General features: G+C 40.8%; 2 long non-coding RNA genes across 2 annotated transcripts in view; both read left to right on the forward strand.

The window, feature by feature from the left end:
* Window positions 1-2,026: 2,026 nt before the first annotated feature.
* The window catches only part of LOC123652403, a 30,469-nt gene continuing 20,108 nt past the window's right edge, over window positions 2,027-12,387 (forward strand). The window contains exon 1 of the long non-coding RNA XR_006741735.1: window positions 2,027-2,423. This is a non-coding gene — a long non-coding RNA (uncharacterized LOC123652403). The remainder of the gene's footprint in view (window positions 2,424-12,387) is intronic.
* Window positions 9,814-11,222, forward strand: LOC123652402. Its single transcript, XR_006741734.1, has 2 exons — window positions 9,814-10,411; window positions 10,642-11,222. It is a non-coding gene; the product is annotated as an uncharacterized LOC123652402 (long non-coding RNA).

Consider the following 12,387-nt stretch of genomic DNA (forward strand, 5'->3'; position numbering starts at 1 on the left):
TCCTGAAACTCACACACACACACACACACACACACACACCCTGCCTTCCTGAAACACTCACACACACACACACACACACACACACACACCCTGCCTTCCTGAAACTCACACACACACACACACACACACACACACACCCTGCCTTCCTGAAACTCACACACACACACACACACACACACACACCCTGCCTTCCTGAAACACTCACACACTCACACACACGCGCGCGCACAGCCCTGGTGCGGCCTCGGGCAGGCTTGTGAGTGCTCCCCAGCTCGGAAGGTGGCCAGGACTTTCGGAAATACAGTGAAAACGGAACAGCTTCAGTTCACTCTCGCTGTCCTGTGAGTGTATGGGCACGCACTCTGGTAAAGGTTTAAAACACACAGTTTAAATTTTGCTTCAGGACAGAAAAGTCCGTCCTGAAATCGCTCGTGTCTTGTTTTGTGGGTGAGGACCTGAGAGCCGGCTCCGCAGGTGCGCGGGATGGAGGACAGGCGCCGAGCCGCCCTGTCCAGGTGCAGCCATCAGCGCCGCCTGCGGTTTGCACGCGGCTGCGGCGCCTGCCATCCGGGCAGCGGCGTCCACGTTCTGTGGATCGTCTCAGCCCTTCGCCAACCCTGGGAGTCCTCTGGGCAAAAAGAGAACAGCACGTTGGCCCCTTCCTATCCCTGCTGTTCCCCCTTTGGTTGAGCAAGACCAAGAGGGAGCAAGAGGCCAAGATGTTATAGTAAAGCAGAATGTCCAAGTGATTATTGATTGACCTTAGAGTTTCATATCTTTTTTATCCTACTCAGGAATTTTAAAATACTGGTAAGCTGCAAATACTATCACAGAGTCTCTGAACATATATTTTAGAATCTCTTACAAAGAATATGCTAGGCCATTTGAGGCAGGTGAGATATAGTAAAATAGGTAAGGAAATTATATTTGAGTCGAGCGATTATTTGAGTTGAGGTACTCATCCTGGCCACATAGCAGACCAGCTATGTGTCCCTTAACACAGCCCCCTGGGATTGGACAAGAGAAGGTTGCCACCCACATTCAAGGGTGTGGCATTCACAAGCAATAAACAGAGCATGTGGCACAGTGCCCAGCACATGTAGGCACACAAAAATGTACTCCAATCTCAATTACACCCCCTACAATGTTGTCTCAACAAATAACAAACTTTCGCCTATACACAGTAAAAAGAGACATTTTTTAAAAAGAAACTATCGAAAGTTGGCAGTGTTAGTAGTAGTGATGCGATCGCCAAGCAGAATAAAGAGAGGCAAGTAAACTGTTAGGACTTCTCTGGAAGGCAAGAGAGGCTGGAGTGTCAAGATGCGCTCTTGGTAACAAATGTAAGAGCCTTCAGAATGTTTATATACCCATTGGACCAGTGGATAATTCCACAAATGGTTATGCCAAGGAGAGAAAAGATGCAAAGACTTATGTGCAAAGTTGAACATCACAACACTTCTTTTATCAGTGTATTTATGGTAGTTATTAATGCCCATTAATGAAATGACGAAGTTACAGTAGTATCCTATATAATAAAGAGGTAATATGCAAATTAACCCTCACACCCTCACAAGATGGCTGCCTATGATCAGGCTGGCAGGGGGGTTAGTGAGGGATGACCAAACGACTGAACAAGCAGGCTGTGGGGGGCAACCAGGCCAGAGTGGGAGCAGTCAGGGTGACCAGGCTGGGGGGGAGGGGGTTGGGCGTGCAGTAAGAGGTGACCAGGCCAGTGGGGGGGAGCAGAGGGGCAATCAGGTTGGCACACTGAGGCAGTGAAGGGTGATCAGGCCAGCAGAGGAGGGCAGTTAGGAGTGACCAGGCAGGCAGGCAGGTAAACAATTAGGGGCCAGAGGTTCAGGATTGTGAGAGGGATGTCCAATTGCCACTTTAGTCCCAATCCCCAGCTGTTGGACATCCCCCAAGGGGTCCAGATTGGAGAGGGTGCAGGCTGGACTAAGAGGACCTCCCCCTCCCCACGCAAATGTTGTGCACAGGCCTCTAGTATCCCTATGATGGAATATTGAACAGTTGTAAGAACTGTGTAAAGAATATTTGGTGATGTAGGAACATACATATAATGAAGCTTTCATTGAAAAAAAAAAAAAGCAGGATACAAATATAGAGAAAATTTTCCATCATGGAGAGGAGAAAATGCCAAATGTTACTAAATACAGTAGGAAACTATGCCAATTGTTACTAATAAGGCATACATTTTATTATGCTTTATGGTGCCTCACAGAAGTTGAACTTTTTACAAATAGAAGGCAAGACCCTCTACCAGCAAAAAGATTATGACTCGTTTTATTGCAGTACTCACTTTATTGCAATACTCACTTTATTGCAGTGGTCTGGATCCCACCCACAGCATCTTCGAGGAGGTATTCGTGCATTTTTATCTCTAGATGATGGGATAACAGGTGAGTTTAATTTTCATTGTATTTTCCTGTTTGGCAAAATTTCTGCAATTTTATACCTTTAAATCAGGAGCAGGGGATTCGGTAGTTGGAAACTGGTCAAAATCTCTGCTGGGTCTAATCTATAAATATTTAAGCTCTCGTTTCTACATCAGTTTTGCTCTCTTTAAACTCTGACTTTCCTCTGGGAAAGGCAAGCAGATGCCTGCTTTTCCCACCTTGTATTTCAAGTCACACATTCAGGCCGTATCCCAGCACAGGGATCTTCCGAGGTCAGCTACTCCGCTGCAGGTCAGGAGCTGGAGGCCCAGGTAGCGTGAGGGAGGACAGGCCAGGGCCTGGTGCTCGGTTTCCTGGGTCAGGTCGTCAGCAGGTGGTCTTCCTGGGATAGCACTCCATCCTGTGCCATGCCATGCTGCATCCGTGAAGATACGCCCAAAACGGAAACCTTTATGTATTTTTAGATTATATGGCGATTCCTGCTGAGCAAGGCACATCCATTCTATCAGCATGTGGTCATACTTGCGTGTTCCAGAAAGACATTACAGAGAAAACTGAAGAGGAAACCAAAGATATAATTCAAGAAAATCGCCCAGATTGAGGAGCACATCTCCAGACGGAAAGAGCTCAAGTAGTGGGCACAGTGACAGACCTACACCAGCATGAAATCTCAACACGTAGACAATATCCCTGCAACGTACCAAGAGCACACTGCTGGTGGGAATAGAAAGTGGCACAGCCACTTTGGAAAGCAGTCATATATGACATGATTAAAAGATTCACTTTATAAAGGCAATAGGTTACATTACTAAAACTTATGACCATCATATAATACTTACAAATTTTCATCACCATTTATTAAAAAGAATAGACATTTTGTGAACTAATCACTGTATAAGACAGAACAATTAAAAATTTAAATTGTTTTTAATTCATATTTAAAATGATAACAATTTGATGGTTTTTACTAAAAGTCTTATGGTTATTCATCTATGCTTATAAAACTAACCTCCAAAACTCTAAAATGCTTCTTAAAATCATAAAACCCAACTGAGACATAGAAAGCAATATTGAAAAGAGAGATCATTTATCAAAATGTTCCCATTTCTGATTTCCAGCTACCTTCTACTTCACATCACACCTAAAAGCTATTTTATGTGTTTTCACTTGTGGTTGTAGAAAATATGTGAAAAAAGGTAGTAAACGTATTTTAAAAAATCATCTGACAAAAATGCAGGGACTGCAGAGCATTCCATTCTTGCTTGAATTTTAGCCAGGTGGACACTTTCCTAAAAGTTTGTTTCCTAGGTATACATTGACCAAATTCTCAGAAAACGTACTTTGGCTCAGCTCACAAGTTTGATATTTTTGTCAGGTGTTAAAGGAATATTACATGCAAAGTTTTGTACCATAAAGGCATTTTTTTTAAAAGCTAAAATAATATACAAAGCCATAACTCAGATTTTGAAGATACTTATAGTAAAAAAAAGTGTGTATACACATACGAATAAACGTACATGCCTGCATGTTTATATGAATAAACATACGTGCCGGCATGTGTATGCATATATACATACACATATTTAAATGAGTTTGCAAGCAAACTGAAAAGCCGGGAAGGTGGTTGGCACAGCAGCTGGACAAATGCACTGGAGAGGCAGACAGTCTGCACAACTCCCATCTCTCTGGAGCAGGCATTCATTCCAGAGACCTGGCCATCGTCAGCTCCAACGTTTGAAGCCCAAAGATGTCTCCCTAAAGAGGAATTTCTGGTTATCAGGACCATCAGAGGATCTCTGCTGATGAAGACGGGAGGATCCATTAGCAGTACTTCCTGCCATATGCTTCCAGGCATAAATGCCAAGAGACTTCCCTTAGGAACATCAATCCCACGCGTTTGCCTAATGGGCTATCAAGGGCTCTTCTGGATCCCGTCCATACTTTGAAGGGACTTATAGATGCAGGTAAAATCAACCTCAGTCTTTCCAGCTGCTCTCAGTGGCCGCTACCCCCAACCTTCATCAGTCAGGGTCCCCAGAAAGCTTTTTCAGCCTTCACAGGAATGGCAGTAAATTCTCCAAGTGCGGACCCCCAGTTCCTAACTTTATAGGCTAAATGGATCTGTGACCCTTGGGGAACACAGTCGGTAGGTAACCTGCTACATTTCACAGGCATGTAGGATCTCCCAGTGTTGCTGATCTGCTTCTTCCTTTGTATCTGATACTTATAGGCCTTTAGATTAAAAATGCCAGATTAAAGACGCCAGGGCTGTGCATGCACAGAGGACACTGTGAGGATGTGGTGAGAAGGCGGCCATTTTTTAAAAATTACATCTTTATTGTTGAAAGTAGTACACGTGTCCCTTCTCCCCCCTCTGTCCCCTTCTAACCCGCTTCAACCCCCACCCCAGGCCTTCTCCACCCCATTGTCTGTGTCCATGGGTTATGCATCTATGCATGCAAGCTCTTTGGTTGATCTCTTCCCACCTCTGCCTTCCCTCTAAGATTCCGCAGTCTGTTCTATGCTTCTGTGTCTCTGGATCTATTTTTTTTCATCAGTTTATTTTGCTCATTAGAGTCCACATATGAGTGAGATCATGTGATACTTGTCTTTCTCTGACTGGCTTATTTCACTTAGCATAGTACTCTCTAGGTCTCTCCATGCTGTCTCACAGGGGAAGAGATCCTTCTTTTACTGCTGCGTAGTAGTCCATGTTGTAAATGTACCACAACTTTTCTATCCGTTCATCTACTCATGGGCACGTGGGCTGTTTCCAGATCTTAGCTTTTGTAAAGTGTGCTTCCATGAACACAGGGACACATACATTCTTTCTGATAGGTGTTTCCGGTTTCTTAGGATATATTTCTATTTAGATGTTTGACCTAGGGATCACTCGGTCAAAAGGCAGTTCCATATTTAATTTTTTGAGGAAACTCCATACTGTATTTTTTATATGTTTTTGTTCATTTTTAGAGAGGAAGGGAGAGAGATAGATAGAAAAATGGATGAGAAACATCATCAATTAGCTGCTCCCTACTGGGGATCGAGCCTGCAAGCCAGGCATGTGCCCTGCTCAGGAATTGAACCTGTGACTTATTGGTTCCTGGGTTAATGCTCAACATCTGAACTACATCAGCCGGGCTCCATAATGGCTGCACCAGTCTGCATTCCCACCAGCAGTGTACTAGGATTCCCTTTTCTCCACATCCTCACCAACACTTGTCATTTACTGATTAATGATAGCCATTCTAACAAGTGTGAAGTGATACCTCACTGTCATTTTAAATTGCATCTCTCTGATGACCAGTGAGTGACTTTGAGCATTTTTCCATATGTCTCGTGGTCATGTGAAGTGTCTTTGCCACTTTGGAGAAGTGTCTAAGCCACCCATTTTGTCATGGCAGCCCAAGCAAATTAATATGATCATCATTGGCCTTTGCCATTTTCTGTCACTAATAATAAAAATAAAGGTTAACCTTTATTACCAAAATATATATATGTGCTGGATTAAAATCACCATAAGGCAATGAAATTTGGGGAGGAGTGACACCTGAAAGGAATAGTATCTAGGCCCAAGCAGAGATGATTCTCTTGTTCATTTCCAATGCGACATATAAGTTAAAGATGATATTCCTCACTGTGCTGGAAATACACAACAGAAAATTGACCATCTTCGCCATCCAACTTTTTAAAAGTAATTTATTGATATTTGAGAGAGGGAGAAGAAACAGACCAAGTCTGCAACCTGGGCATGTGCCTTGATGGGAATCAAAGTAAGAATTGCACCAGCAACCTCTCCCTGCAGGGATGGAGCCCAAAGGAGCCCCTGGCAGGGCCATCTTCGCCACAGTTAAGTGTTCAGTCAGTAGGGTACGTACTCACGTTGCTGTGATACAGATTCCAGAACATTTTCATCTTGCAAATCTAAAACTGTGCCCATTAAACAATCCCCTTTCCACCTCCCTCAGCCCCTAATGACCTCTACTCTACTCTCTTAGAAATCTGACTGCTTTAGGTATAACCGCACTGGCATTTGTCTGTGACTGCCTTATTTCACATCGCTTAATGTCTTCAAGGTTCATCCAAGTTGAAGGTGTGTCAGAATTTCCTTCCTTTAAAGGCTGAATCATCTATTGCATGCCTATACATTTAGTTTATCTGTCAGTGGGCAGGAGTTCTTCTACCTCTTGGCTATTGTAATGCTGCTATAAATATGGGTTTGGGTCTCTTCCTATATCTGCCTTCAGTTCTTTTGTGTGTGCACCCACAAGTACAATTGCTGAATCATATGGTGATTCTGTTTTTAATTCTTTTAAGAACTTCCATATTGTCTTTCACAACAATAGCACCATTTAACAATCCCACCAACAGTACATAAGAGTTCTAATTTCTCCATAGCCTCGTCAACACTATTTTCTGGTTATCTTTTTTCTTTTGGATAAAAATGTATAGTATGCTGCTGAATTCCACATTTATTTATGTTAAAGATAAGCAAACTAATCTATGGTCATAGAAATCACCAAAGGGTGATTAGCGGAGATTAGACTAGAAAAGAGCATGAAGGTCTTTGCCAGCAAGGTCCTGTTTCCCAGTCTTGGTGCCACGACACAGATGCGTCCACTTTGTGAACATTCTGGGCTGTGCACATGTGTGGTTTTCTGGGTCACATTCTAAACTCCACAGACCAGGCAGAAAGCGATTGCAGTAGTTTGTTCGGATGGAAGGTGGTAGTTCAGACTTGGGTAACGATAGGAAGCAGGTGAAGACAAGATCTACGGTGACATTATTTTGTTGTTTCTGCTTTTGCAGTCTAGTAAGTCAAACAAAATCACCACCAGACTTAATGTCAAAATTACTAATAAGCATTTGCTGGAAAGAGACAATAGATTTGAAAACGGTTATAAATACTTGAGAGTAAATGCAAGTAATTTCCAGATACATTAATTGAATTGAACTTTTGCATTTGACAGCACAACTAGATTCCGGGCACACTTAAGATCCAACCAAACTAAGCGCATAGAAAAAATAAGGTCTTCAGTAAACATTTACCCTTCTTCAGATAGGAAAGTACACTTGAAATAACACACTATGTAAATTGTGCGCTCACACGGGGGTACCAGACCGTGGAAGATCAACAGTTCAGCTTATCTGCTGCTACAAGTCTTTTATAAGTTGTCTTACTGTCACTTAAGTAAGAAATGTCCTTCTATTCTTATTCTCACTTAAACAAGAAATTTCCTTCTAACCAGTCAGCAAAGATGCTGAAACACACAGACCTGTGATGTCTATGTGCCATAAGTATAAATGCCACTTCAAGAGTCTTAACTGTCACTTCCCATGGCTAGTTCCAAATCTGTTATACTCAGATGCTGCCTGTCCAGGAACCCAGTTCTGCCTTGCTGGTAGCCCCTCTTCCTAAAAAATACCCCCCCCCCCCCAGACTAGCCAGCACCACCCACTCCTGAGAGCGCTGTGCAGGGGCAGCTATGTTCCCCAGGCAGTGCGCTCAGAGACCCTTTGAAAGACAATTGACAAACTATACTGAGTAGCAATCACAGAGATCACGAACTCCAAAAAGTAGTTTTTCTGGAAAATGTGTGACCAGATCAACAGGATTTTCTTCCCGACAAGAGCCAGAAGAGGAAAAAAGGAACCCCCTGCTGATGACGTTTCAGATTACCTTCAACCACAACTGTGCAGCCTCAGAATCTGCATCTTAGCAAGCACCCAGCTGCCTCCAATCAAGTTCTACTCAAGTAGACCACCAAGTGGTGTTCTTGTTTCCCAAGAGAGACTACACATTTACCTTTACTTCCTCAATTACACTCATGCAGGCAGCATTTACTGAACATCTACCATGTGCCAAGTACCATTCATGTAAGACCTAGGGTTTGAACAGTTATCAAAAAGAAGTCCCTGCCCCATGGAGCTTACATTCGAGAGAGGGAGACTGACATAGCCAAAGACATAAAAGTAGCAAAGCAACCTGGGAACGGCCATCCATTTTTAAAAATAGGTGCTTGGTTTTAATAAACAAAATGTGGATTTTGACAGATATCCCAATCCCATTATTTTCCTGAAAATGCTCAAAGGCAGTATTTTAAAACAGCAGCTGTTGGCCAACATCTAATATACAAGTAGATAGACTAGTAAAAACACACCTTAATTAAATAAAAATGATCAGGGCCTATAAGATAAAAATGTAATATTTTATTTTCAAAAACAGGAAGTCTCCTAGTCTTGATAAAATGTGTGTGGTCTTAAACTAATATATTAAATATCAACATCCAAGCCCTGATTGTCAGGCATGGTTTACTTCATCTGCCCAGGACTGTCTGTCCCCGTTTTAACACTTCGGAATCAAGACCTTCTCCCCAGAAGGAGACAGGCCATATGCTAACATGTAACCCAGCTGAAGTAAACTAGCTAAAAATGCTTTTGCAAGTTTAGTCCTTTTCAAAACGAAGCAAACTAAAATTTATTAAACGGGCATTCTCAATTTTGTTTAGCTGACATATATTTACTTTTATGAGCAAAGGTAATCATATTAAACTAATGACTTGAATAGTCCCAACTCATAATTCAACCAGTAACTGACTGAAAAGCTGAAATTTATACACCATTAGTATCCGTTCTCAGAACAGACAGTTGGATATGGCTACATTTTACCCAGAAGGTGCTGGACTTCATTGATAAACCATTATTTTGGGGGGAAAGATGTATGAACAGGAAACAAACAAACCAAAAACATCATAGTTGGGCAGGCAAGTATGGTATACAGCCAAGTCTGGTTTACCTCAAAAATGCAATTCTGCAGTACGACCCGCTAACCAGGCTCTCTGCAAACCAGTCAGTTCACAAGAACGAAGCAGAGTCAAAACACAGAAAAGCTAAACGCAGCTGCAAAACCAACATGTGCACAGAGATGGTTTTTCAACATGCAATCATTCTGGCTTTCCTTTACCAAGCCAACTTCAAGATATGGATCACTTTTCCACAGGAACCTGTCAGTCAGTCATTTGTGCACCTGTTTGATTCCCGGTCAGGGCACACGCCTGGGTTGCAGGCTCGATCCCCAATGCAGGGTGTATAGGAGGCAGCAGATCCATGTTCTGCTCTATAGATGTTTCTCTCTCTGTCCCTCCCACTCAAAATCAATTTTAGAAATCTTAAAAAAAAAAAAAAAAAGAGAAAGAAAGAAACTAAGGTAAAGGCAACTACTTTATAAAGTAATAAACTTTTTTTTAATGCAGCAATTTGGAAAAGTAAAAAAATGTAGCTTATGTATTACAACTGATTTGGTACATTAAGGAAGTCATTATATACACACCTTTAATCAGCTGTTACTCTGACATTCTTGTTTAAAAAACAAACTATGAATATTACATGGATTACCCTCTCTTCCCTCAAACAAAAGCCTAAGTTGACAGAAGGGTAAATTATTATAAGTGCCCCCTTTCCTTTGCCTTAGATTTTTAAAAATCCAAATACCAGTATATATATTCCCCCTTCTCTCTGCTTCCTATATATAAATCAAACTTCCTTCACCTTTAGTCAATTCTAAAACCAAGTCATTTTTGCCCCTAAGAAATATTTACAAATTACCTTGTGAATTAGTTCTAGCCCATCACTTAAGTTTCAAAACAGACCCAATTAAGTACCCCGTATTTCATATTAATATGGCATTTAGATACCACACTAACTATAGTTGGGAATAATACAGTTCTTAAAAGTCATAATTATTTACTTTATTTTCTTGTTTAAAAATAGCATAGATGGCACTCTAATTCGCATTAACCTGTTTGAACACAATTAGGTAGGACATTTTATCACTATACAATAGAAGAAAACCTGCTCATTTAGACCATTTAAGGCTTACATAAACTAGTAAAAATATTGTTTATCTTTCAATGCATACTAGAATGCAAAGTCTCCTTATAAAATTCAATAGTTAATATATTAAGTGGAAGCCCAAATGCTGACTACAGTAGGTAAGATTTTTTAAAAAAATATATTTTATTGATTTTTTTACAGAGAGGAAGGGAGAGAGCGAGCGAGCTAGAAACGTCGATGAGAAACATCGACCAGTTGCCTCTTGCACACCCCCTACCGGGGATGTGCCCGCAACCAAGGTACATGCCCTTGACCGGAATCGAACCTGGGACCTTTCAGTCCACAGACCGACCGTCTACCACTGAGCCAAACCGGTTTCGGCCTGTAGGTAAGATTTAAGTTGGCCATACCAGCTGAAGTGTCCGGATAACTTACTAAATTCTCAGTTTTTGTCTAAATGCAATCTTTACCACCAAAGTTCCACCTAGACATGTAAAATAACGGTTTCCATCATTGTGGACTCTAAATTGAGACTTGACTGTACTAATATTGAACAGAGCATACATTTTTAGAAGCATGCAAATTTCTACTCCTCTATATCCAGAGATTAAGATTTAATTCAACAAAGCTAATGGACTCCTAACACTTCCATAGAACACAGAAACGGGAGTGGAATGTCTATACATTCCACACACTTCACTAACAAATTACAGGAAAATTGCTTATTTCATGGCAACTGGATTATATAATAAACAACAAGAAAAGGCCACTTATTATGATGAGTGTAGTCTTTATTGAAAGACTTAACTTCAACTGTGGTTTACAGCTTTGGCTTAAGTTGGCCAGTCGTTTTAGCCTGTTACTGCCAGCAGACATAAAAACCAAGTGGGAATGCCATGGGGGAAATAACTAGTAGGGATTAGAGCAAAGATGGCAGTCAAAAACACATCACCAAAACCAACCTCAAAATAAACTTTCATTGCATGCCGAAGAATCTGTGCTGCTGTTTCTAATGAACATGGAAAAGGCAACAATTCTTAGGCTTAAATTGGATGAAAATAGCACTGATTTCATTTAGTTATGGCCGGTGTTAGCTTGACAGTTTTATTCTAAGGTAGTGCATTTTGTTTGGATATTTAAAAAACTTACTATGAAATAACTTCCACTAACTGAGCTGATCATGAACTCTCGTTCTCTTTCTGATTAAGTCGAAGGACACTTCAGTCATGTGTTTACTATGGCAATATAATTAATTAGTCCTTATACTTTTATTAATTCATAGAATATACAACTAGGAAATACTGCAGCTATATTTTAGCTGTCATCGCAATAAGCTAATTGATTTACTAGCAGACCAAAAAAGGCAAATTTAATAGGCTTTTATCAATATATTTTTAAGTCTTTAATTGTTCAAGTTTCACATATATTCAAGAAATTTTTTATTAGGAGGCATAATTGATATAATTTGTACTTGAGTGTTCTCTTATAAAATGTAAAGTAACTTTTCCATAACATCCCCCAAAGACACCATGAGCAAAAGAAATAAGGGTAAGTTTTGTAATAGAAGAATATAACAGATGACTATAAAAATTGGCCCAAAGATGAACTTCAGACACTGAATTTTCAGGTATAGTAACATTTGGCTGTATTTCTAAATAGGGGAGAAAGGGAAATAATACCAAAATTATTGTGGTTACCAATTTATAAAACCATCATTATTTCAAAGCTAATTGTAAGATTTCAAAAGTTTCAATAATCATCTGTGGATATTAGTTCCAACTTACTAAACTATAAAGGCTTTTCTCATTTTGGTGTCCAGGCCTCAAAACATTTCAAATATATTGCCTAAACATTTGCACCCCCTAGCTGTCAAAATTCAAATACAGAGGATTTTATCCCTTTTACATCCCTGTTACGATAAAAGTTCGAGGCAGATTTTATCCACACAGCCCGAAAAATGCCTCCGGAACAAACCTCCATCTTCTCCACCTGCTAATTCATTTGCAAACTGCACTCACACAGCCCAGCCTCTGTTCAGGCTTTTCCTCCCTGGCACACTACCCACACAGAACAAAGGAACCAAAAGGAAAGTCACAACTCTGTACGCTAGTCAAAGCAAAGAGCCAATCATAAG

Source organism: Pipistrellus kuhlii, unplaced genomic scaffold (assembly GCF_014108245.1).
Source record: "Pipistrellus kuhlii isolate mPipKuh1 unplaced genomic scaffold, mPipKuh1.p scaffold_m20_p_15, whole genome shotgun sequence".
Classification (NCBI taxonomy): Eukaryota; Metazoa; Chordata; class Mammalia; order Chiroptera; family Vespertilionidae; genus Pipistrellus; species Pipistrellus kuhlii.